At 38.6% G+C, this 24,708-nt stretch overlaps 1 pseudogene across 1 annotated transcript; it reads right to left on the bottom strand.

Moving 5' to 3' along the window:
* Positions 1–22,085: 22,085 nt before the first annotated feature.
* Positions 22,086–23,017, bottom strand: LOC308634662 (olfactory receptor 52N4-like; annotated as a pseudogene). The gene has a single exon. The product of its transcript is annotated as an olfactory receptor 52N4-like (transcript).
* Between the last annotated feature and the right edge of the window lie 1,691 nt (positions 23,018–24,708).

Genomic DNA, 24,708 nt, shown 5'->3' with positions numbered 1-24,708 from the left:
TCTGGCCAGTGTTTCGATGACTATGTTGAACAGAAGTGGTGAGAGAGAGCATCCCTGTCTTGTACCAGATCTTAGAGGTAATGCCTTCAATTTTTCTCCATTCAGAATGATGCTGGCCTGTGGCTTATCATAGATAGCTTTTACAATGTTGAGGTATGATCCTGTTATCCCTAATTTTTCTAGAGTTTTGAACATAAAGGGATGCTGTACTTTGTCGAATGCTTTTTCTGCATCTATCGAGATGATCATATGGTTCTTATTTTTAAGTCTATTGATGTGGTGAATAACATTTATTGATTTCCGTATATTGAACCAGCCTTGCATCCCAGGGATGAATCCTACTTGATCATGGTGTACAATTTTTTTGATATGTTTTTGAATCCGATTCGCCAGAATTTTATTGAGGATTTTTGCATCTAGGTTCATTAGAGATATTGGTCTGTAGTTTTCTTTCTTTGAAGTGTCTTTGTCTGGTTTAGGAATCAGGGTGATGTTGGCCTCGTAGAATGTATTTGGAAGTTCTCCCTCTTTTTCTATTTCCTGAAATAGCTTGAAAAGTATTGGTGTTAGTTCCTCTTTAAATGTTTTGTAAAACTCTGCTGTATACCCATCCGATACTGGGCTTTTCTTAGTTGGTAGTCTTTTGATGGTTTCTTCTATTTCCTCTATTGTTATTGGTCTGTTTAGGTTGTCTATATCCTCCTGACTCAATCTGGGCAGATCATATGACTTAAGAAATTTATCTATGCCTTCACTATCTTCTATTTTATTGGAGTATAAGGATTCAAAATAATTTCTGATTATCTTCTGTATTTCTGAAGTGTCTGTTGTGATATTGCCTTTTTCATCCCGTATGCTAGTAATTTGGGTTCTCTCTCTTCTTCTCTTCATTAGCATGGCTAAGGGTCTGTCAATTTTATTTATTTTTTCAAAGAACCAACTTTTAGTTTTGTCAATTTTTTCAATTGTTTCTTTTGTTTCGATTTCATTAATTTCAGCTCTGATTTTAATTATTTCTTGCCTTCTACTTCTTTTGCTGTTGTTTTGCTCTTCTTTTTCTAGGATTTTGAAATGAAGTATGAGATCATTTATTTGTGGGTTTTTTTCTTTTTTTAAGGAATGAACTCCAAGCAATGAATTTTCCTCTTAGTACTGCTTTCAATGTGTCCCATAGATTCCGATATGTTGTGTCTGTGTTTTCATTTAACTCTAAGAAGTTTTTAATTTCCTCCTTGATGTCTTTTAAAACCCATTGATCATTCAGTAACCTATTGTTCATTCTCCAAGTGATGCATGATTTTTTCTTCCTTCTTTTATCGTTGATTTTCAGTTTCATTCCATTATGATCAGATAAGATGCATGGTATTATCTCTACTCCTTTATATTGTCTAAGAGTTGCCCTGTGACATAATATATGATCTATTTTTGAGAAGGATCCGTGCTGCTGAGAAAAAAAGTGTAACTACTTGATGTTGGGTGGTATATTCTATATATGTCAATTAAGTCTAGGATGTTAATTGTGTTATTGAGTTCTATAGTTTCCTTATTTAACTTTTGTTTGGAAGATCTGTCCAGTGGTGAGAGCGGTGTGTTGAAGTCTCCCATGATTATTGTATGGTGGTCTATTAGACTCTTGAACTTGAGAAGAGTTTGCTTGATGAACATAGCTGCACCATTGTTTGGGGCATATATATTTATGATTGTTATGTCTTGTTGGTGTATGGTTCCCTTGAGCAGTATGTAGTGTCCCTCTTTATCCCTTTTGATTAACTTTGGCTTGAAATCTATTTTATTAGATATGAGTATGGACACTCCTGCTTGTTTCCGAAGTCCATATGAGTGGTATGATTTTTCCCAACCTTTCACCGTCAGTCTATGTATATCTTTTCCTATCAAATGCGTCTCCTGTAGGCAGCATATTGTTGGGTCTTGTTTTGTGATCCATTCAACTAGCCTGTGTCTCTTAATTGGTGAGTTTAAGCCATTAACATTTAGGGTTATTATTGAGATATGGTTTGTTCCTCCAGCCATATTTGTTTATTAATGTTACTAAACCTGATTTGTTTTCCTCTTTGATTACTTTCCCCCCTTTACTGTCCTACCTCCCACTGTTGGTTTTCAATGTTATTTTCAGGTTCCTCTTCCTGTAATGTTTTGCCAAGGATTTTTTGAAGAGATGGTTTTCTAGCTGCAAATTCTTTTAACTTTTGTTTATCGTGAAAGGTTTTAATTTCATCTTCCATCCTGAAGCTTAATTTCGCCGGATACACGATTCTTGGTTGGAACCCATTTTCTTTCAGTGTTTGAAAAATGTTATTCCAGGATCTTCTAGCTTTCAGAGTCTGTGTTGAGAGATCAGCTGTTATCCTGATTGGTTTGCCCCTAAATGTAATCTGCTTTCTTTCTCTTGTAGCTTTTAAAATTCTCTCCTTATTCTGTATGTTGGGCATCTTCATTATAATGTGTCTAGGTGTGGATCTCTTATGATTTTGCACTTTCAGCGTCCTGTAGGCTTCCAGGATATGGGATTCTGTTTCACTCTTCAAGTCTGGGAAGTTTTCTCGTATTATTTCATTGAATAGACTGTTTATTCCTTTGGTTTGGAGCTCTGTGCCTTCCTGTATCCCAATGACTCTTAAGTTTGGTCTTTTAATGTTATCCCATATTTCTTGGATGTTCTGCTCATGGTTTCTTAGCAGACTTGCTGAGCTGTCTATGTTCTTTTCAAGTTGAAATACTTTGTCTTCATTGTCTGATGTTCTATCTTCTAAGTGATCTACTCTACTGGTAGTATTCTCAATTGAGTTTTTAAGTTGGTTTATTGCTTCCTGCATTTCTAGGATTTCTATTTGTTTGTTTTTTATTACCTCTATCTCCCTGTGAAATTGATCTTTTACTTCCTGGATTTGTTTATGTAATTCCTTGTCAAAGTGATCTTTCATTGTCTGATTTTGCTGTCTCATGTCTTCCTTGAGACTCCAGATCATCTGAAGCATGTATATCCTGAACTCTTTATCTGACATTCCATCTGTTGCAGCTATTACCTCTTCTAAAGTTGAGTTGACCTGCATTGCTTGTGGTCCTTTCTTTCCTTGTCTTTTCATACTGCTCGTGTTTCTTTCTGCTTGGTGAAACTGTTGTGTTTTTGAAATTTTCCCCCTATTTATTTATATTGCTCTTGTATAGTTGGGAAATCTCCCTTGCAAGGCGGGTAGTGGCTGTGCTCCTACTCTAATTAGGGTGATCTGTCTACCACGCTGGTCGGTCGCAGGTCTGTCGCAGGTCTGCCCACCCTGCGGGCGCGGGTGGTGGCTCTGCTCTGCCCCCACTCCAATTGTGGTGACGTAACTACCATGCCCTCGGATCGTTGGTCCTGATCCGGATGTGGGCGGTGGCTCTGCTCGGCCCCTACTCCAATTGGTGTGACGTGTCTACCACGCTGGCAGGCCTCTAAGCCTGTTCCGCCGGTGGGTCGCAGGTCTGCCTACCTTGCGGGCTTGGGCGGCAGTTCTGCTCAGCCCCCACTCCCAGTGGGGGTACCTGACTGCCTCTCCAACGGGTCGCTGGGCCTTTTCTGGACACGGGCGTTGGCTCTGCTCCACCCCCACTCCAACCAGTGTGACGTGACTGCCTAGGTGCTACTTGTCCACCACGCTGGCAGGCTACCGGGCCTGTCCTGCCAGTGGGTCGCAGGTCTGCCTACCTTGCAGCCTCAGACGGCGGCTCTGCACAGCCCCTACTCCAAATGGGGTGACTTGGCTACCGCGCCATCGGGTCGCTGGTCCTGTTCTAGGCATGGGCGGCTACTCTCTTCGGCCCCAGCTGCAGTTGGGGTGACATGATACCACGCCGGCGGGTCACTTGGCCTGCTCTGGGCACAGGCGGCAGCTCCACTCTGCCCCCCTGGCCCCCACAGCACCCAGCAGGACCTTGACCGAGAAGCAGTCACCACAGGTTCCCCAGCCCTGGGCCAAAGCAGCTTCGGGAGCCAGAACCCGGCCTCTCCAATCCTGGCCACACTCTTCTAGGAGCAGGCTCCAAGGAGCGACCCCCGCGGGTTCCCCAGCCCCGGGCCAAAACTGTTCCGGGAGTCAGGGCCCAGCCGCCCCGAGCTCAGTGCACGCTCCACTTGGAGCTGGCCTCAACACGCAGTCTCCGCAGGTTCCCCAGCCCTGGGCCAAAGCAGCCCTGGGAACCAGAATCCGGCAGCTCAGAGCCCGGCGCACGCCTTGCCAGGAGCGAGCTCCAAGGAGTATTCTCCACAGGTTCTCCAGCCCCAAGCCTGAGCGATCTGTCTGGGAGATGCAGGCAAATACCAGCCTGAAATCACCTGTTCCGTAGCTGAATGAGCTGAGATCAGTAGAAAACAGGGATGATTACATCAGCTCTCCAAGATGGCGGCTGCTGTCCTCCTCCGTGGTCTGACCGGTGTCGAGAATCGAACTGGACCGCTTCTCTCCTCTGTCTCAAAGCCAGAACTCAGCACTAATCACGGCCATTGCACCACTGGCAGGAGCCCCCAGAATCCGCATCGCTGTACTCCCGCTCTGGCACCTCGCCGCTTCCCAGCGCGTGCCGCAGACTCCAGCTGCGGGGCGGTCCGCAGATCAGGCAATGCGACCATCCGTGCGGAGAAATCGCCCGCGACCGAGCCCCCGCAGCCGAACCTCGCGCAATGGAAATCCGTCCACTAGATTCTGGAGCACCTCAATTTCACTGGAAATTCCCAACAAGATAGCATTCAGCTGTTTCACCTCGTCTTTCTCCTGCACAGTGACGCGGCGCACTGGGGTGATGCACTCCCTTCGCCGCCATCTTCCTTCATCTGGGAAGAATTTTTTATAGATTAAGTTTCTTGGAGGTTATAGTTAATTTTTTTGGAAAGAATAATTGACTTTTTTAGTACATAAGTCAAAGTCATAGTAGGATGAATTAAAGAGTAAGTCAATAGTTATAAAGTAGAAAACTTAGTGCATGTGAAAATTTTGGGGAAATTTACCCAAGCAAAAGAATATGAAACCCAAGTTGGAAAAATTCTTAGGGTTTAAAGCTATTTTAAGTGAAAAGTAGAATAGTTCCCACAGGATGGGGGTAAGAGTGGTGTGAGAAATACACAGGTGTTGACAAAAGTGTTTTGGTTGGCCAGGAGAAATATGTTTTCTGGACAACAATGTGATCATGGTCAATAATCATATTTTGTATTTTTAAAACTAGTTGGAAAAATAGGTTTTAAATGCTCTCACAGCAAAAATAAACTATATATATATATATATATATATATATATATATATATATGCTTACAGATATGTTAATTATTTGATGTGATCATTGTACTACGTGAAGATACATGAAAACATCACATTCTAAAACCAACACACATGATCAAGATTCAACAGTTAAAAATAAAAGTGTAAATTTAAAGAATAAAATTAAATTTCAAGGGGCTGGGGATGTGGCTCAAGCGGTAGCGCGCTCGCCTCACTTGTGTGCGGCCCGGGTTGGATCCTCAGCACCACATACCAACAGGGATGTTGTGTCCCCCGAGAACTAAAGAATAAATATTGAAAATTCTCTCTCTCTCTCTCCCTCTCCCCTCTCTCACTCTCTCTTAAAAATAAAAAAGAATTAAATTTCAAGAGCATGACTTATTTTACATTTGAAGAAAAATTTGCATACAGAGAAGCTGATATTAACTACTGTAGAGAAAAGACAGCAACCAGTGTGGAAAGAACTTGATCAATGAGAGCACATGTTTTCTTTAGTTAAGGAGGGGTGATGAGAATGGCCTTGCACAGTTCACTGCCCAGGGCTAGGGTAAGAAGAATGGAACCAGTCATCCAATATAAGACAAGAGGGAGAAGATATTTGCAAATATAGATGGTTTGATATATTGATTGTATTATTGAGTTCTATAGTTTCTTTGTTCAGCTTTTTTGGGAAGATCTACCTAGTGGTAAAAGAGGTGTGTTAAAGTCACCCAAAATTATTGTGTTGTGGTCTAGGAAATTGATCTCTACAACACTCCCCCAAAGGATTCCTGGGGCTTAGGACACTATAAAAACTAAACATTACAAAGAATTAAAGATAATAACATTCTCTTCTCTAAAACACTAAAGTATGTTCAGTACCTCTGTGACTTTCTCCACATTTGTGGAAGGACTTTTCATTTTCATAGATCTCTTCAGTGTACATACATGTATTTAAAGTCTGACTTGTCATGTTTATGGTATATTTTTTATGTATGTGCTCTAAGTAATATTGCTGCCACAAATTATTATTCTATATTAGCTTCCAAACTTTATAGTTTTATTCTTTATTTATATACTAATGATTGTTAAAGAGACATAAAAATGGAAGCCCTGGTGTGCATTTACCCTCAGGCCAACTTCCCCAAACCACATAAATAAAATATAAGTCATCTAGATATGCCTAAATGCTGTCTCTAATCTTAGACACAAAATGGAAGCTTTAAAGTCCTGCTCAGCACATATAGTGAAATTAAACCTTCTAGCTAATGACCAGTTTAAACAGCTGATTGTCTTACCAAGCAAAATGAAATAAAAAGTGAAAGCATCACAGCAAATCACTTAAAAAGTTCATGTACTTCCACTTTCATTCTTTTTGAACTGTATTGTGGTTTTTGTTTGTGGGGGATATATTTATTTTTTTTCTATAGAAGATTGCGGAACTGAAGTTTGGTTCTTTTGTCCCAACAAAGAAAATTTAAAGCCATACATGAAAAGAAAAGCAAGAGAATGTTATTTTGAGTGAAAATATAGTGAAAGGACAGTAACTTTCAAGCAACAAATAGTCTTAGAAGAGAGCGTGGGTCATCTTTGAGCAGAGAAGACACAATACACACATGATACTTTCAGTGTTATTGCTTTTGATTTTTGACTTTCTAATGTGAATCCACCTTCCTCAGTCTTCACCAATCAGATGTTCAACTCCTCCTTCATATAAGATAGGAAAGTTTTTTACCTGAGTAGATTTTCTCTGAACCTGTCATGGTGACCATCTTAATTAGGGAGACTTCATCTGCAAGTCAATTCTATTCATATGGGTGCTGGGGTCAATGATCAGGCAAACAGCATCTTAGTGTGCCTGCACTATTAATGAGATTTTCCTTCAGAAATATATTGAGAATTTTTTTGCCATAAATATTAACTTCACAATGACATTGTAAGCTATCTTGTGGCTCTTCCCATTTAATGGATTGAGCAATGCATGTGATGTTTCCTACATATAAATAAAGCAAACCCGGGCTCTCACTGTCTTTTTAGTGTGGAAGCTAACTCCTAGGGTTGAAGAGCTGTCCTGCCCTTGCTTTCAAATGTCATGTGGTTTTTCTGTCACCTTCTTTTTCTTAGCTTTATTGTGTAACCAGCCCACTTCACGTTAAAGGGAACCCAAATTCCACCAACCACACAGGATGTGGTGAGAATCTTCAAGGGTGGTGATTTGTAATGAGTACATCTCTTCCTTTGTTCTTCCTTTGTTCTAGTGTTAATCATTGTAATTTTATTCTATTCAGTCATTCCCTTGCAGGGGAATACCCAATGAGGTAGCATCAATCAATTGTTCTTTTTTTTTTTTTTTGTAAGAGAGAGTGAGAGAGAGAGAATTTTTTAATATTTATTTATTTATTTATTTATTTATTTATTTATTAGTTTTTGGCGGACACAACATCTTTGTTTGTATGTGGTGATGAAGATCAAATCCGGCTTCACGCATGCCAGGTGAGCATGCTACTGCTTGAACCACATCCCCAGCCCCAAGCAATTGTTCTTATTGTTCAACTGCTTCTGCCACTATTAAAAGGAAAGAACTAGGTGCCTTGAGTAGAGAATTTAGAAAAATTCCTGTCTTTGTTAAGATATCATTACCCAATAATGGAGTTGGACATTCATCCATCACCCCCAAAAGAAATGAGTGAACATTATATATTTGTAACTACACATAGGTGAAGAGAAAATTACCTTAGTTTGGGCATTCTGCTCACTCCCATAATGAACAGGAATTAGCAGAAAACGATCCAGGAAATGGTGGCAAAACACTACAGTTGGCACCCATAAGGAATTTAATAGCTCTATTTCCTACTTCCAGAATTACCCTCCATTCAGCCCCACCAATGGTGACTCTTTGGGGCTCCAGATGATTCTGAAGTCCTCCTAATTCTTGAGCCACCATTTAGAAAACATCTGATCTAAGGCCCCCATGGCCTTTGGGGCAGTGATTTCTCCAATGGCCACTCTGCAACATTACATCAAAAAAGAATAATTGTGGCCCTTCCCTTATTTGAGCAATCATTCTTCTAATGCCCTGGTTGTTTGGACAATAAAAAATGTCTTCAGGGGATCCAGGGTTCTGAGGAGGAAAGGAGTAAACCTTGAGAGCCACAGCCAATAATTGCACCTGTGTCTTATCCCTCTTTATCTCTTTTCACTTATACCTGAAATTTTCTCCAGGTCTCAGTTATAAAAAACCTGGGAGACTGCCACGCGCGGCGAAATGGACCGAGTCCGGCGGGAGACGTCGGGGTTAAAAGAATTCACAGGACACCAAGGTTCTTCATCCAGGGGGAATCTGTCTTTATTATCTCAGCTCATACTTATATATTTCTTGCAGACAGAATGGAAAGTTACTGGTAGGCGGAAGCAAGGACGGAGGGGGGCAGGTGGTCCTTGTCGACTCATACTAAGCCTTCAACCAGGAACCTTATCAGACCAAGCAGGTCAGGACGTTCCCACATGACCATTATAGGCTGAATATGAAAACAGACACCACAAATCTTTCAAGGCCTTGGGAGCTGGCCTCTTTGACGTGCACAACAAGAAACCAGGGCCGGCACCAAGCCCCGGGGGCCAGGGGGGATCCGAGCCAGCAGTTCCCCCTCTTTTGTTTGTTGCACGTCAAAGGGAATCAAGTAGCCCCTGTCTTAGGTCGTTCACTGCCCTTACAGTGCTTACCCGTCTCTGGGGAGGCCCCATTCCCATGTCTTAGGTTGCAGTGCAAGCGTGAAAGTTGCCCGTCTCTGGGTACTACAAGATCAGCTCGTTATTACCAAGGCATTTAGTGGTAGCGATCCAGCCAGTCATTATTGGGTCTCTAATTGGTTCCGGTTCGACAAGGCATAGAGTCAGAGGAGAAGGAATAACAAAAATAAAGAAGGAAAAGGGGGTAAAAGGAGGAAGGCATGAAGCAGGGATCATTGTAGAAAAATCATCTTCGAATCGGTCGGAGACAAACTTCAGCAAGATCATCCTTGGTTTGTAGGCGTTGATAATGAACCTGTATTGGCTTAGAAGTCAGAATGTTAATTTGATCTTTAATAAATTGTGTCATTCTCTTGACAAGGCAGGGGCCTACAGCAACTATAAGGAGGAGACCGAAAAGCGGTCCCATATTGTGAGTGGCGGCATCTGCTTTAGCATTGCCTTCCGCCAGAGGTCCAGGAAGCTCTGAATGTCCTCGGATATGTCCAATGAATAAAGGATCTCGTCTAGCCCAAACAAGAAGCTGAACCGTTTGTAATTGTTCCATGATAGTAGATTGCCTGCCAATATAAGGGGCTGTTTCAATAACTAAGGCTAAATTGGCAACATAGAGACTATCAGTATACACATTAAGTGGGGTGGAATTGTAAAGTTTAAGAGCCATAATTAGAGCCTCAACTTCTGATCTTTGGGCAGACAGTTTAGGAACAGGGTGTCGAATTACTTGAGATCCATCAAAAACAACAGCAAACCCCCCTTTAGCTCCGTCTGTATAAACAGTCTGAGCTCCTGAGATAGGCTCCCTTTTAATAATTTTAGGAAAAATAATAGGACATTTTTTAAGGCCTTCTAGAAGTTTATGTCGGGGAAAGTGATTATCAATTTGACCTTTGAAATTACAGAGAAAAAGACACCAAAGATCATGTTCTTGTTGTAATTTTAAAGTCATATCCTGGGTATAAGGCTGAATGAGAATGTCAAAAGTTTTTCCAAACAGTGCATCACCCAAATATTTGGCTTTCCAGATCAGATTTATCACTAGTTCATAAAAGGGAGTTATCACCCGAGAGTTAGAAGCGGGTAGATGGACCCAATAGATGGGACCTTTTTGCCAAAACTCTCCAGTAGGAGTTAATTTTGATGGCAGGATTATAAATGATAGGGGTATAGAATAATCTATCTGGGTAACCTGTATCTTTTGTGGGGCTGTTTTTATTAACCTGAGTGCCTTCAAGGCTTTTGGAGTAGGTTTTCACAGGGAGGTGGGTGAGGGGTCTTTTCTCAAAAGGTCATACAGGGGTTTAAGTTAGTAGTTCAATATACTTAATATTTAATCAACAATGTGAATTTATTTACCAAAATTAATCTTTATCTTAAACAGTAAGAATTATTAGGCAATAAGGATCTTTCTTTAAAAAATAAACTTACATTTTAATAGGTGTTTATCATATCAAAATATGGACAAAATTTTTGCTCACATTAGTATAGTTAAATTAGGAAAATAACCTGAAATACCCTTAAATTAATTATAGTCAGTTTAGTATATATAAATCTCTTTTTTAATTGTTCTAACTTTTTACATCATCTGTTTAGATACCAATATAAAAATCTCTCTCTCCTTTTTTTTTTTTTTTTAGGAAAATGAATATAAAGACCTTGTTTTACCCAAAGATGATTTCTTTCTTCTTTTTAGGATCCATGTGTGCTTTTTCTTTGTTGAAGCACCTTTTTCTTAAAAAAAATATATACTTTGGAACAATTTCTGAAAACCTTAGAATCTATAAACAAATTATTATACTTTAATAAGAAATATCAATGAAAATATAGTTAAAACCTTTAGATATTTTGTAGAAATAATTATAATAATTTATCATCTTATAAGTTTAAACAGTAACCTTGAGAATTAGAAACTACTTGATTGTATTTTCACTTAAAAGCAAATTTATAGTAAACACACTTATCTCAAATATCTGTAACTGCAAAGGCAGAGTATCTTGATAAATGTAAATATAAAACATAAATTATGGGTTTCCTGTTGAAGAAAAACAATTAGGCAAATATATATTAACTAATCAATTAGGCATGTGTTAATTTGTTTATGGATTAACAAATATAGGTTATTTAAATATCTAAAAAATATATATATTAAGAATAAGAACTTAACTTATAATTGTATTAACTTTATGTAACCACGTGGTCTTAAAATATTTGGATCCATTTTAATTTATTTTTAACTAGGAGTGCACTCTTTTATGTGACGTCACTTGATGTAACTGAAATAAGATCCTTGAGTATACATTTTATTTTTATAGTTAGCAATGAGAATAAGGATTTTTTGGTCATCACAGGAACTTTGCTGGCTTGTTCCTGTGACGAGCAAATGCATCCTCATAACCTCCAAAATTAAAAGTAAAATATAAAGAAGCATATTTGATATCTCTCATCAATGGAACATTATTTAGTAACACAACTATAAAGAAAAAGTCAGGTTATTTAACTTAGAACTAGCTTAAATTTAGGACTGTAACATAGAAACTTGTAGAATTAAATTTTGTCTGAAAAAGATATCTTTCGTTAGCATTTACAGGTAGGCATCTTTTAAAAATACAGGCTCTGAGCAGCTCTGGTAGAAATCTGAAACACAGCAGTACAGGTTAGTGGCTGGAAGGCGGGACTAGAAGTCCTGTCTGAGTGACTGTGGAAGAACCAATCAGTAGCCCCAAAAGTGTGGGAGGTGGGACCAGGAAGCCGCTCTTCGGGCCAGGCACCCCATGGTTACCATGGTGATGCAAACAACATGGAGTCCGCTGCTCATTTTGGAGGCAAAAGTTCCCCAAGTTTTCCTAGCCGATTGCATTTTGTTTGATTTTGCCTGCATTTTTCCCCGGCTGGCCAAGATCTTACTGCGGTAGCAGCTTGTTCTGTCTCTGGATCGCCCCGTACACTCTGCCTTCTGGGGTTGTCCTCGTCCCAATCGGGGTTATAAGGAGGGAGTGCAACAGGGATTGGGGCCATAGGTGCTTTAAATCTTGGCTTCCTCATTTGACCCTCCAGTTCCTCCTCTTGCCAGCTGTTACCCTGGAGCCCAGTTAGTAACTCCCTTATCTTAGAAATGTACTCAGCACTGTGAAGCCCAGCTCAAGGCCAGAGGCCTTGTTTACATATTTTTGTGAAAAACTAGTAAGGGAGTGTTTAGCGCCTAGAGTGCTAATTTTTCAGACAGTAGCCAAATAAAACAGGGTAATATGAAAATAGGAAATTTATCCACATTGAACCTTTTTGTAGAGATTGTTTTGTTGAAAATCCTAAAATAAGCCATGGTGAATATTTTGGAGAAGGTCAGTTAAGACTTTTCTGTGGGCCTATTAGGGAGGGGGAAGATGAGAAGGCAGGGTTGAGAGTAGCTAGGGTGGATCTAAGAATGAAAAAGGAGATGTGAAAGAATAATGGGAAAGGGATAAGGACTCTGCCATTTGCTCTTCCTGGACCTGATTAAGGGCCTGTTCGCATTCAGCAAGCTGTTCTTTAATCTTTATCTTATCTGTTAAGAAAGCATCCTTAACCAGTCTCCATAAAGAGAAAGTGGCTATTGGGATACTTTCCGGACCTTGATCCCTCAACAATCTTTGTAAATCACATCTGACCTGATCCAAATCATTGTTATTAAGAAATCCCCCTGTCAGAAACCAAGGACATGCCTGGGCAATAACTTCAACGAATTCTGTTGCAGTTTTTGTTTTTATTCCAGTTCCCTGTGTGTTCAACAGCACTCTGAGTTCGTTGGCCAGACGAACTTTGGCTGCTGAGTTACCCATGGTAGCTACCTGTTCCTAGTTTAAGTTTCAATTTTTCCCCCTTCTCTTTACGAAGGCTTTTTTCCCCCTTCTCTTTACGAAGGCTTTTTTCCCCTTCTCTTTACGAAGGCTATTTTTCCCCTTCTCTTTACGAAGGCTATTTTTCCCCTTCTCTTTACGAAGGCTATTTTTCCCCTTCTCTTTACGAAGGCTATTTTTCCCCTTCTCTTTACGAAGGCTATTTTTCCCCTTCTCTTTACGAAGGCTATTAATCCTCCCTCTTCGTGGAGGGAGCCCCGCCCGCTTACCTTCCGCGATCTCGGTGGAACCTCCAAATGCCACGCGCGGCGAAATGGACCAAGTCCAGCGGGAGACGTCGGGGTTAAAAGAATTCACAGGACACCAAGGTTCTTCATCCAGGGGGAATCTGTCTTTATTATCTCAGCTCATACTTATATATTTCTTGCAGACAGAATGGAAAGTTACTGGTAGGCGGAAGCAAGGACGGAGGGGGGCAGGTGGTCCTTGTCGACTCATACTAAGCCTTCAACCAGGAACCTTATCAGACCAAGCAGGTCAGGACGTTCCCACATGACCATTATAGGCTGAATATGAAAACAGACACCACAAATCTTTCAAGGCCTTGGGAGCTGGCCTCTTTGACGTGCACAACAAGAAACCAGGGCCGGCACCAAGCCCCGGGGGCCAGGGGGGATCTGAGCCAGCAGGAGACTACCTAGAGTAGATCATCTCAAGAAGTCCCTGTGCTTTTTGCCAATTTTTAAATATTATCTAATAGTTGATTTCCCATTTATAAAACAAATTAAGTCAGAGTTGAGCCCCCAGTGGCTCCCTCAGTAATACTTATGAATAAGAATAATGAATGTATGAAGGCATTCCTCCCATTTATTCCATTTTCAGCCCAGAACCAGGAGATATCCCTACGGGGTTCCTGAGAACTCATTCTATCATAATAGTCCAAGTTCCACAACTTAAGACTAATTATCGAAAGCTTTTATTATTCAAGTTTATTATTTACACTAAGAAACATCTTCAAAATCTTTATAACAGAAAATTGATATAACCTGAGAAAGGGACCCTCAATTATTTTTGTACAGAATTTTAGGAGTAGCATAAACCTGATGTTGAAATGTGAAGGGGAGTAGAGGATTTGGGGTCACTACGTTGGAAACATAGCAAGTCTGAAAATAACAATGGAATAAATGCCATAAAAAAGGAACAAGGATTATAGTGTCGTTCAGCTTTTCCTTTAAATGAGAGACATGAAGGAACATAGTGGCCATGTAGGGTTGCTATACAGTTACAACAAAAACTAAACTTTTGGTGAAGGGAAGAATAAAAAACTAAGAAAAGATTTATCAGCTTTGAGGTATCTTAAACTCTCTAGTGCCCAGTGAGTTGATTCATAAGTAGAAAAATTTGGTGATTTGATTACCCTCCCAATTCTTGATTCTCTAAAAGGATATGTTCTAATGCCCTTCCTGATGTGAGTCAGGTATATTCCATAAGACAACAGACATAATGATAGAGACGTTGTCATTGCCACTGCAGTGACCTTAGTAACCTTGCTGAAAAAGATGCCACAAACACACACACATGCACACCCACAAGAAGAGAGCCTAAGAGTGCCAGCCAGAAAATCCATGGTGCTTATGTAGTTATTGACTGCAGGAAAAGTGGAACAAGTGCAACCAGCTGACACAAGGCAGACAGAATATGGGTGAGAGAATGAGAAAAATTGTACAAAGGAAATATTACATCGAGAAGTCCAAAGCAGAAGATATTGAAAGCTAAATTAGATACCATCTCCACTAACGCTGGGAGATGGATGAAGAAGGTGAAGTTCAAAAGCCTGTCCTGTAGATGGCGGTATTGATCCGAGCCATGGCACCACATTTGCTGTTACAGGAGAGAGGGGAATTGAAGTTCCAAACCTCAGTTGTTGTGTTCTGACAAAATGACAATAAGAATTAATGTTAAGAATAATAAATAATAATAAAGTCAGAAATGAAAATCCAAAAAGAAAATTTGGTTGTGAGTAAAAGTGTAGTGAAAAGAAAATAAAGCTCAAGCTAAGAGCACTCCCAAGAGAAAGTGGGTTGTCTCTGAGCAAAGATTGATAAAGGAAACTATGTTACTTTCAAATTTATTGTTGTTTGATATTTACCTTGAGAACTGAGTCCACCTTGTGCAGTTTTGGCCAATCAGACTGTAACTCCTTCATGTTGGGTAGGGATGTTTTTGACTCTCCGTGGACATCTCCAGAACTGTCATAGTGATTATCTTATTCAGGAAGGCTTCATCTACAAGTCAACTCTACGTTAATGTGGGAGCTTGAATAAAAAACTCATCTTAGTATACTTGTGCTACTAAAGAATATTTCCTTCTAGTATACACTGAGAAACAATAGCTATAAATCCTTACTTTGTAAGGATACCAGTAGACCTTGTCAGGAGTTTATCTCATTTATCTTTCCTTCTTGATGTATTTCTTCATTGATTCCCTTTGTTTTACATGTTTATTTTCAAGGTTAGCACACCTGTTCTTGCTCAACAAATTCCTTGATTGCTGATTAAGAGTAACAAATAAACCCTGTGATCCTGCTATACTCTTAGTTCACATTCCATTGCTCATTACCACTACCTAAAGAACTTAATGTGAGTTTCTTATCTTTTAGGTTACAGTGTTCTGAGTTGTAATCTGTGAGGTTTTTTTATGACAATATACTTTTCAATATTTGTTTTCATTTTTTTATAACTTGGTTTCATTTTATTCTTTGATAAATGCATGATAAATTAATTTTTATATGGTGTAAGTTAGTGAAGTTCATTTATTTCCATATGAATCTCAGTTTATCAGTGATAGCTGTTGAAAAGATTTCTTTTGTTCCTTGAATCCCCTTCACTTAAATACAATAAACAATTGACTATATTTATGTGGGTCTATTTGGGGACATCTGTGTAGTTACATTTATGTATTTGTCTTTTTTACACCAATATATCACTTTTGATTATTGTAACTTCCTCAAGGTCTTTATGTTAGTCTAAATCCTCCAATTTCATTCAACTTTTTAAGTTCATTTGTGCTATTTTTGGTACTTTGTATCTCTGTGTGAATTATGCAATCAACTTGTAACATTCTAAGGCTGCTTCCTAGAATTTTGATTTGAATTGCATTGAATCTACAGATAAACCTTTGATGATCAGATAGATGTCTGAAGAATGCTGAAAGTTTAAATCCGTAAAAATGAAACTTCTCACTACTAGAGTTGCCATAATTTATCTTAGCAATGTTTTAAAATTTCACAATATAAATTTTATTAATTTATTAAAAAGTATCTTATGATGCTATTAAGAACATTTAATGTATCCAATCATTTGCTCATTGACTACAAATGCAATTGATTGTTGACCTTCTATACTGTTAACTTGTTAAGATCATTTATTGATTCTAACAGTTTCTGAGTATTTTCTACAATGTCATATGCAAATAAATATATTTTAGTTTTATGCCTTTAATTTATCTTTTACACTGTGTAGATTATTCAGTACAACATCGAACAGAAAGTGGTACAAAGGGCTTCCTTAACTGCTTCTTACTATAGAAGAAAAGCATTGGTTATATTACCAAAAAGTGAATATTAGATGTGGGGTTTTTAATTGCCATTTATTGGGTTGTGGAAGAATGATTCTGTTGCCACTTCTAGGAGGTTTTTGCTTGTCTACTTGTTTTCTTGCTTTAGTTAGCAGTGGTGTTTTAATTTTTATTAACTTATCTTTCTGTCTTTTTTGAAATGATCATATTAAGCTCTGATTATTCCATTAATGTGGTTAATTGGTTTACATTCTAACTGTAATCAGCTTTATGTTCTTGGAACAAAAATGAAAAGTCATTTTATGAATTGCTATATGTGACTTATAAAATATTTTATTGAGAATAATTTCTTCCATATTTATGAAACATTAATGCTTTAGTTCATTTTAGTTCAGTGTAATTGGTCTCATGAAATGTGATGAAAAGTATCTTCTATTTTCTGAGAGTTTGGTGAGATTTGTAGTAATAATTTCTTAACTTGAAAGAGTGACCAATGAAATAATTAAAAACCTTTTTGATTATGCCTTCTATTTCTATTTCATTTAAATATTTATTTTCTCTTTTTTGCATTAGTTATTATAGTATATGCTTGTCAATGAATTTCCCCACTTAATCTAATTTGAAGTATTTGTTGACAAAGCTTAAGATATTCCATGTTAAACGTTTTGATATGTGTAAAATTCATTGTGATGTCTCCTGTTTCATCTCAGAATATGGCATTTGGGAGGTTTTCTTTCAGTATTTTTTTCCTATTTTTAAAATAATTTTCCACCACTGTATTTTTGTCTACCACCCCAAGTTTGCTGAAATATTTTTAGAGATGGCATTTAATCTAGAAATATATTTGTGAGAAAATGGCATATTAATAATTTTGGTTCCTATGAAGAGGAAGCCTAGAAAATCTTTCTCCTAGAAAGGAGAAAATCTTTGCCACCTGTATCTCAGATACAGCATTAATCTCCAGGATATACAAAGAACTCAAAAATCTTAACACCAAATAACCCAATTAATAAACAGGCAAAGGAACTAAACAGACACTTTACAGAAGAAATATGTTTGTTCAACAAATATATTTAAAAATGTTCAATATCACTAACAGAGCAATGTAAATCAAAACTACACAGATTTTATCTCACTCCAGTCAGTATGGCAATTATCAAGACTACAATAACAATAAATATTGGTGAGGATGAGGGGGTAAAAGTACACTCATGCATTGCTTGTGGGACTGCAAATTGGTGCAAATACTATGGAAAGCTACTGAGGGCCATTGCCAAGTAGGAATGATGCATCGAAATTTCCTTGCCAGCTTCCTTGCCAGCGTACCCCATGTTAAATGGACTTGCCTTGGAATTTCGCTGTTGACATTGCATGTAAGGTGACCTTGCTCAAGGACCAGGGAGGATCTGGGTTTAGAGCTTATCAGGTTTGAGGAAGTAGCCCAATCCTTGGGTTTAGGGTGTTCCCGGTTTAAGACAATATGGGTTTTAGGGAAGTTGGAGGTTGAAGATTATTGCTGCTGGAAATAGGGCGTTCCTGCTGCCTGAGCTCCCGTTGAGTTCTCGGAGATTCAGAAAGTATTTTGGGAAGAAAGCCTCGTGGAGTAGGTGAATTGGGTGGCAGGAGAACTGGGATTTCCCCAGAACGTGTGTGTAGAGGCCGGTGTGAGTTCGGGAATAAAGAATTGCTGTTTGAATCTACAAGGTGTGTGGTGGCTTGTGATCTTGTGCCCAGCCAAGACTGTGGCAGAAAGCGGTTTGTAGATTCCTCCGGAAAACTTGAAATGGAACCATCATTAGATCTGGTTATCCCCTTCTTAGATTTATACCCATAGGACTTAAAATCAGCCACATCAATGATTATAGCAACTCAATTCACTATAACTAAACTGTAGAACAAACCTATGTGTCCTTCAACAGAAAAATGAATAAAGAAACTGTGCTACATATACACAATGAAATATTACTCAGCCATAAATAAGAATGAAATAATGAATTTGCAGGTAAATGAATGAAACTGGATAATATCATGCTAAGAAAAATAAACTAATCCCCAAAACCAAAGGTCAAATGTTCACTCTGATATGCTGATGCTGACTCACAATAGGCAGTGGGGAGAGAGTGAAGGTTCACAAGATTGGACAGGGGATGTAGGGGGATAGGAGGGTAAATGGGATGAGAAAGACAGTAGAATAAATTGGACATGACTTTTCTATGTTCATAGATACAAAACCGGTGTAATTTCATATCATATAAAACCACAAAAATACAAAGTTCTATGCCATGTATGTATGATATGTCAAATACGTGTTTTGTTATGTATAATAACTAAAAAGAACAGATAAAAAATTTAAATGGAAATTATATCCCTAGCACTGAAAAAGAAAAAAAAAACTAATTTGATGATATCACAACAACCATAGGACCTCTACATTTTAACTATATCCACCCACACACACACATTTTGAATTCTTAATGTCACAGTGTACATCCTTTTACATTGTACATTTCTTAATGAAGGATTGTATATATTATTATTATTAATGCTTTTGTATTTTCCCCTTCATGTTAAATATATAACTGATTTAAAAAAATATTGGTTCTTCCAATGCACAAACATATATCTCTGTAGTAGTTATGTTCTATTCTATTACCTTGGGTTTCTATTATAATGTTGAATGATGGGGCATCAGTTGACTGCTTTTATTTTAACCATTATTCTCAAGGAGAAATATTTTACTATTTTTATTTTTAATTACAAAATTAGCTATAGATTTTTTTTAAATGCATAGCCTTTATCAGGTTAATAATGCTCCTTTCTGATTCAATAATCAGTAATTATCATCCTATACTCTAAATAACATACTATTGTATTACCTCTCAGCTATTGTTTATATGGATAAATATTTATTTTATCTTCCTTTTTGAATGATGTTTTATTTGGATATATAATGCCAACTGACAGAATTTTTCCTCAACATTTCAAAAATTGAGTTTAGTTTTCTGGCTCCATACTTTGTGTTAAAAATTGTTGACCACCACTTAAAGGCTGTCCTACTAGAGATAATATTCATAGATTGTGACCCTGCAAGCCCACTCATATATATATATATATATATATATATATATATATATATATATTCTAAATAAAATATCTCCAGCTTCACAATAGAATGTGTTTGTGCCTGCACAAGTGCATCTGTGGGCAAGATGTTCATCATCTTATCATTAATGGTGATAGACTGACAAAACATAGTTTTTTTTATAATCTGTGAGTGGTTAAGAAATTATTCCTGCTGACATATTATGAAAATCTCTGAAATAACCAATTACAAGAAGTAAAGTACAGATAAGAACTTAAATGCATTAAGAAAACAATTGAGTTGAAAGTGAGCCACCTATCATTGTACAAACAATGGATATTAGCTATAAAACAAGTATTTAGAAAGTCAGTCCATATTCATGCATCTTAAAACATGAATATGGACTGACTGAGTTTTCTGATAGTATCTGAAGAGGAATATGGCCTTGTGCTGTGGCCCTTGCCTGTAATCCCAGGGAGTCTACAGGCTGAGGCAGAAAAATTGTGAATTCAAAGTCACACTCAGCAATTTAGAAGGCCCTAAGCAACTCAGCAAGAACCTGTCTCTAAGGAAAATATTTAAAAAGGGGCTGGAAATGTGGATCAGTGGTTAAGCCCCCTGAGTTCAATCCCCAATACCAAAACAGAAAAGCAAACAAAACAAAACAAAAAAGAAAAGAAACATGGATTCTTGCAAGTTGGACAAAAAATAATCAGCTCTTTAATTCTCTATGGTATGTTGACATTGTTATGGGATGACTATTACTTTTGGTCTCTCACCTACATGATAATTTATTAGGACCTTGAATAGTATACATAAAATATTCAAGTAATTCACTTAATTTCATTTTTAGCTCAAAAGTAAAAAAAGTAACCATCACTTATCATGCTCACAAGCCTTAACCCATCAAAATATATGTATTAAAATGATTCATAAATTTGTAATAGTTTTACTTATTCCTTCAGAATGTGCATTTTTTAAAGCCTTCTTAAAGAAATTTGACAAACTGTTAGTTCAGAAGGAAAAAAAAATATGCACATGGCTCAGGCTGGGAGTGACCTAATCAGATACCAGTCACCATGGTTTCTCATAAGAGGTTCAGTGACCTCCATCCACCTCATTATAGGACTGATTTTGGAGTACAATTTCTGGTTCCATCTTTAAGAAGTTGTTGGGAAAACTGAAGATTTGGGGAGTAATGAGAAAATACTGTGCATGTTTTCTAGAGTTAAATCACAGTTACTAAACCAGAAACTCCATTTCCTATTTGAAAATAGCAGTTTGGATCATCTGGCCCAAGATCATTAATTTCATAAGATTCAATTTTGCAGATGATTGCTCCAGCATCCAATTTGTTGTTTTCATTTTTCTTTCCTTCCTTCCATCCTTCCTTTCTTCTCTTCCTTCCCTCCTGCCCGATGGGCAAAAGGTGTGAGTTATGCAGTCCAGGGGGAGAAATAAAAAATGTCCACTTGCCTCTGCCCCTTTCAATGCTTTATTTACTCAAATTACTCAGTAAAATTTTACTCTATAGGTTCTTAATCAAGAAAATTACAATCCTTAATGCTGGGCTCTGCAATCGACATAATCCATTCATAGCAAACAATTCTAGATTAATTAATTTATAGCAAACAATTCTAGATTAATTAATTCTAAGTACTGAAAACACACTTAATCACGACAGGCTAATGACAGACATTCCCCCTGCATGCTGAGTTGTGTCAGATCAAAAGTCTCAAGCCTTAGGCTTTAAGTCCAGCAGATGCACACTCACTCAAACCATGGTGATCAGGTCAAGAACCAAGGCAGGCTTCTCCTGGGGTGGATCAGAGGGCTGGTTGAGGAGTGGGTCATAGGTAGAAGTTGTGGCTTTCACCAGGGTTAAGATGTGGCTGTAGAGTTTGAGAGTAGTGAGGACCATGCAGAAGATCAGGCAAATGATGACAAATGATGGGATGTCGGTCCAGGTCCTCATCAGGCTCTCCAGCTTGTGTGCATCATTATTAGCTGGCTGAATTATCTGTTCATTTGCTCTATGATCTATACTAAATTTTGGAGCTTTTGACCCCACTTCAATCTTTATCAGCTACCACTGGATTTCTCATTGACATCATTTACCCTGGGGTTAAAACATCTGGTCTGATGGTTCCCACCCTGATCTTTTCACCTTTCCCTCTTATCAGGCACCTTTCCCTCTTATCCAGTGAGGACAGCCTGCCAGAGGCTTCACTCTGAGTTTGTCAGGGGTGGGAAGAAGTGACTCATTTGTGCCTGAGGGCCATACCAGAGGGCTCCCTTAGGCATGCCTGGTGATACTGCCAGTTTCAAACTGGAGTTTTTAAAATGGAGTTGCTTAGGCTCAGGCTTAAGGCCATCCTCACACCTCCTTCCCTCCATTCCTCCTTTTCTCTTTCTTTCATGGAAAATAATATTGATGAAACTTGAATTATAAAAAAGTATATTTTTTAATAAAATTCCTATTGAGGATGATTGGCATGCCAATGATTTCTGTATCAATGCTCATGCATCATATTCACTTGACACAAGCAGGTAACTATTTCTGGAATTGATTCTGCCTAACCCATACAAGTATATTTTTTATCCCACCCCATACAAGTATTTTCCCCATATGTCATGAAATTTGATGTCCTTGATACCTGAAAGTGTTCTTACAACACAATCTCATATACTCTTGATTTTCACCCCACAGGCAATATGTTCATTGTGAGGGTCAAAATTAGATAAACATTGGGCACAATAATGTGGCAAGATGGATGAATCTTGGGGCTGTCAAAATGATGGGTGAAAAAAAAAAAGAGAAGAACACTGGGATGTGGAAGGAAACGATGGCAGAGATATGGGCAGTGCAGTTGCTGAAGGCCTTCTGTTGAGCATGTCCTGAAAAGAGGCTGATTGCTGCAGGGAGGATCGTGGTGTCGGAGATTGAGATGAACAAGATGTCAAAGGCTCAAAACAAGAGGATCAATATGAGACTGTAGGTAGTATTGAATTTGGTATTGCCACAGGATAACCTGATTATTGACATATGGTTGCACTAAGTATGAAAAATAATACTGCTTCTGCAGTAGGGCAAGTTCTTGATGAGAAATGTGAATGGCATTAAAAGCAATAACCCCTGAGAAAGGTTAAGACCATGGCCTTTGCAATAATTAGACTGGTGAGGATGATTGAGTAACAAAGAGGGTAGTAGAAGGCTATTCAGCAGTCCAGGGCCATAAGCATAACCAGAATCCATCCCTGTGAAGGCGGGGACAAGGAACATCTGGACCATTTATCCAAGCTTACTTCCTTGAGATGGAACCAGAATACACTGAGGGCTTTAGAAATTGTACTAGAGAATATGACAAGGTCAGTTAGAGAGATCATAGCCCAGGGTAGTACATGGGCCTGTGCAGGGAGTTCTCAAAGTGAATGATGTAGAGGAGTCCACAATTCCCAGTCATAGCCACAACATGTGTGAAGCAGAATGGGAAGGAAATCCACATGTGCCTGTCCTCTGGTTCTGGCATCTCATGAAGAATGAATGAGGCAGGCCAGTGCAGTGGTCTGCAATCCCAGAGACTTAAGAGGCTGAGGCAAGAGGAGCACAAGTTCAAGGCCAGTCTCAGCAACATAGCAAGGCCCCAAGCAACTTAGAAAGACCCTGTCTCAAAATAAAAAATGAAAAGGGCTGGGGATGTGGGTCAGTGATAAAGCACCTCTGGGTTCAAACCCCTAGTACCAAAGAGGATGGGAGAAAATGAATGAGGCAAGCTTGCGAGAGTGAAGATAGCAGATTAGAGAAAGGACACACTTCCCAGAAGTTTCTTAGCACCAGATTTTTAGAAAACAGGAAGACTGCTCCTCTGTGTGGTGGGTAACTAAGGAACTCACTGAAAATTAGTGTTAGACAACAGAAGAAACCATAGAAACACAGCTAGTCAGAAAATTCAAACAGAGCATAAGAAATAATGTTAGCGACATTGCCAGTCACGACTGCTGAGAAGAAGGGGTAATGCAGGCAGAGAGAAAGGAAGGCACAGTGGCCACAAAAATTAAAAATAAAAAACAATTGGCCTTGGGAAACTAATAGAATAGAGAAGGAGGCTCATCTTAATAGATCCAGAGTTGGTGGGAGAAGTGGCTGCATGGAAACCAACCAAAGCACATAAGTCCAGCAGTACATAGTTTGACCAGGACCAGGGTCACCATCTCAGGAACAATTCATAATGCTGTGTAGCAGTGAGCAGAGACAGGAGATCAGGAATTCATAAAAGAATTTTCCAGTGAAACCAGGAGTTGCCTACTGTGACCCTCAAAATGTACCCAAACCAGAGGAAACTGTGCTGGAAACTGCATACAGGCTCTGAATACCAAGGAGAAAGAACTCCCTTTCCTGCTGGTACCCCATAAGAGATATTGGGAAGATTCCAATAATAGCCACATGGGAGTATCCGCACTCCAGGGGTGATACCTAGTAATGATACCTGTACTGGTATTCATAATAGTGAATGAGAAACCTTGATGGTTTAGTTCTTCCTTGTACTCTAAAAGTAGATTTTACTGGAGACCCCTGAGACCCAGATGTCTGGCTGAGATCAACACCTCCCAACAACAGGGGTCATGGATCAAATCTCAAATACACAGCAACAGAGTTCCAAAGGTCAGCCAAGACTAAACCCAACTACTAGAACTTCCATTTAGGACTATGCACCATCCCTGCCACATGAATACACAATTTGTCAGCACTCCTGAAGTTCCTCCTACCCACACTGGGAGACAGGAGGCTGAGAACTACTACAACCAGCTTTGGCTCCTAGTCACTATAACTGGAAGCTAGGTTAGAAACACAAAGATGTTAGACTTCTCACCCACCAGCCCTTTAACCAAGAGCTGCAGAGTCTAAAAATAAATATGAAGTATCAAAATTCATCCTTGCCAACCATTTTGACTAGCTCAATTAAAATGAATCCTTATTTCTAATTAAGATTTTTTTTTCTGTTCCCTGGGTTCAATCTCTAACAGCACACACACAAAAAATTCTCTTTTTCTTTTCTCTTTTTCATTTTCTACACATTCCCTCCCATTTTGAATTTTTGCATATTTAAATCTTTTTATTTTTTAAATATAATTTTATTATATTTTACAATTTTCTATTCTGCAAGATTTTGTGAGTGAATTGTGTGGGTGTGTGTCTTCTTACTGCACAGACAGGTTCAAA

The sequence above is a fragment of the Spermophilus citellus genome (genome assembly GCF_964194105.1).
Source record: "Spermophilus citellus genome assembly, chromosome: 2".
Lineage (NCBI taxonomy): Eukaryota > Metazoa > Chordata > Mammalia > Rodentia > Sciuridae > Spermophilus > Spermophilus citellus.
Note: the sequence above shows the minus strand (reverse complement) of the source record. Positions and strands in the feature narration are given on the sequence as shown.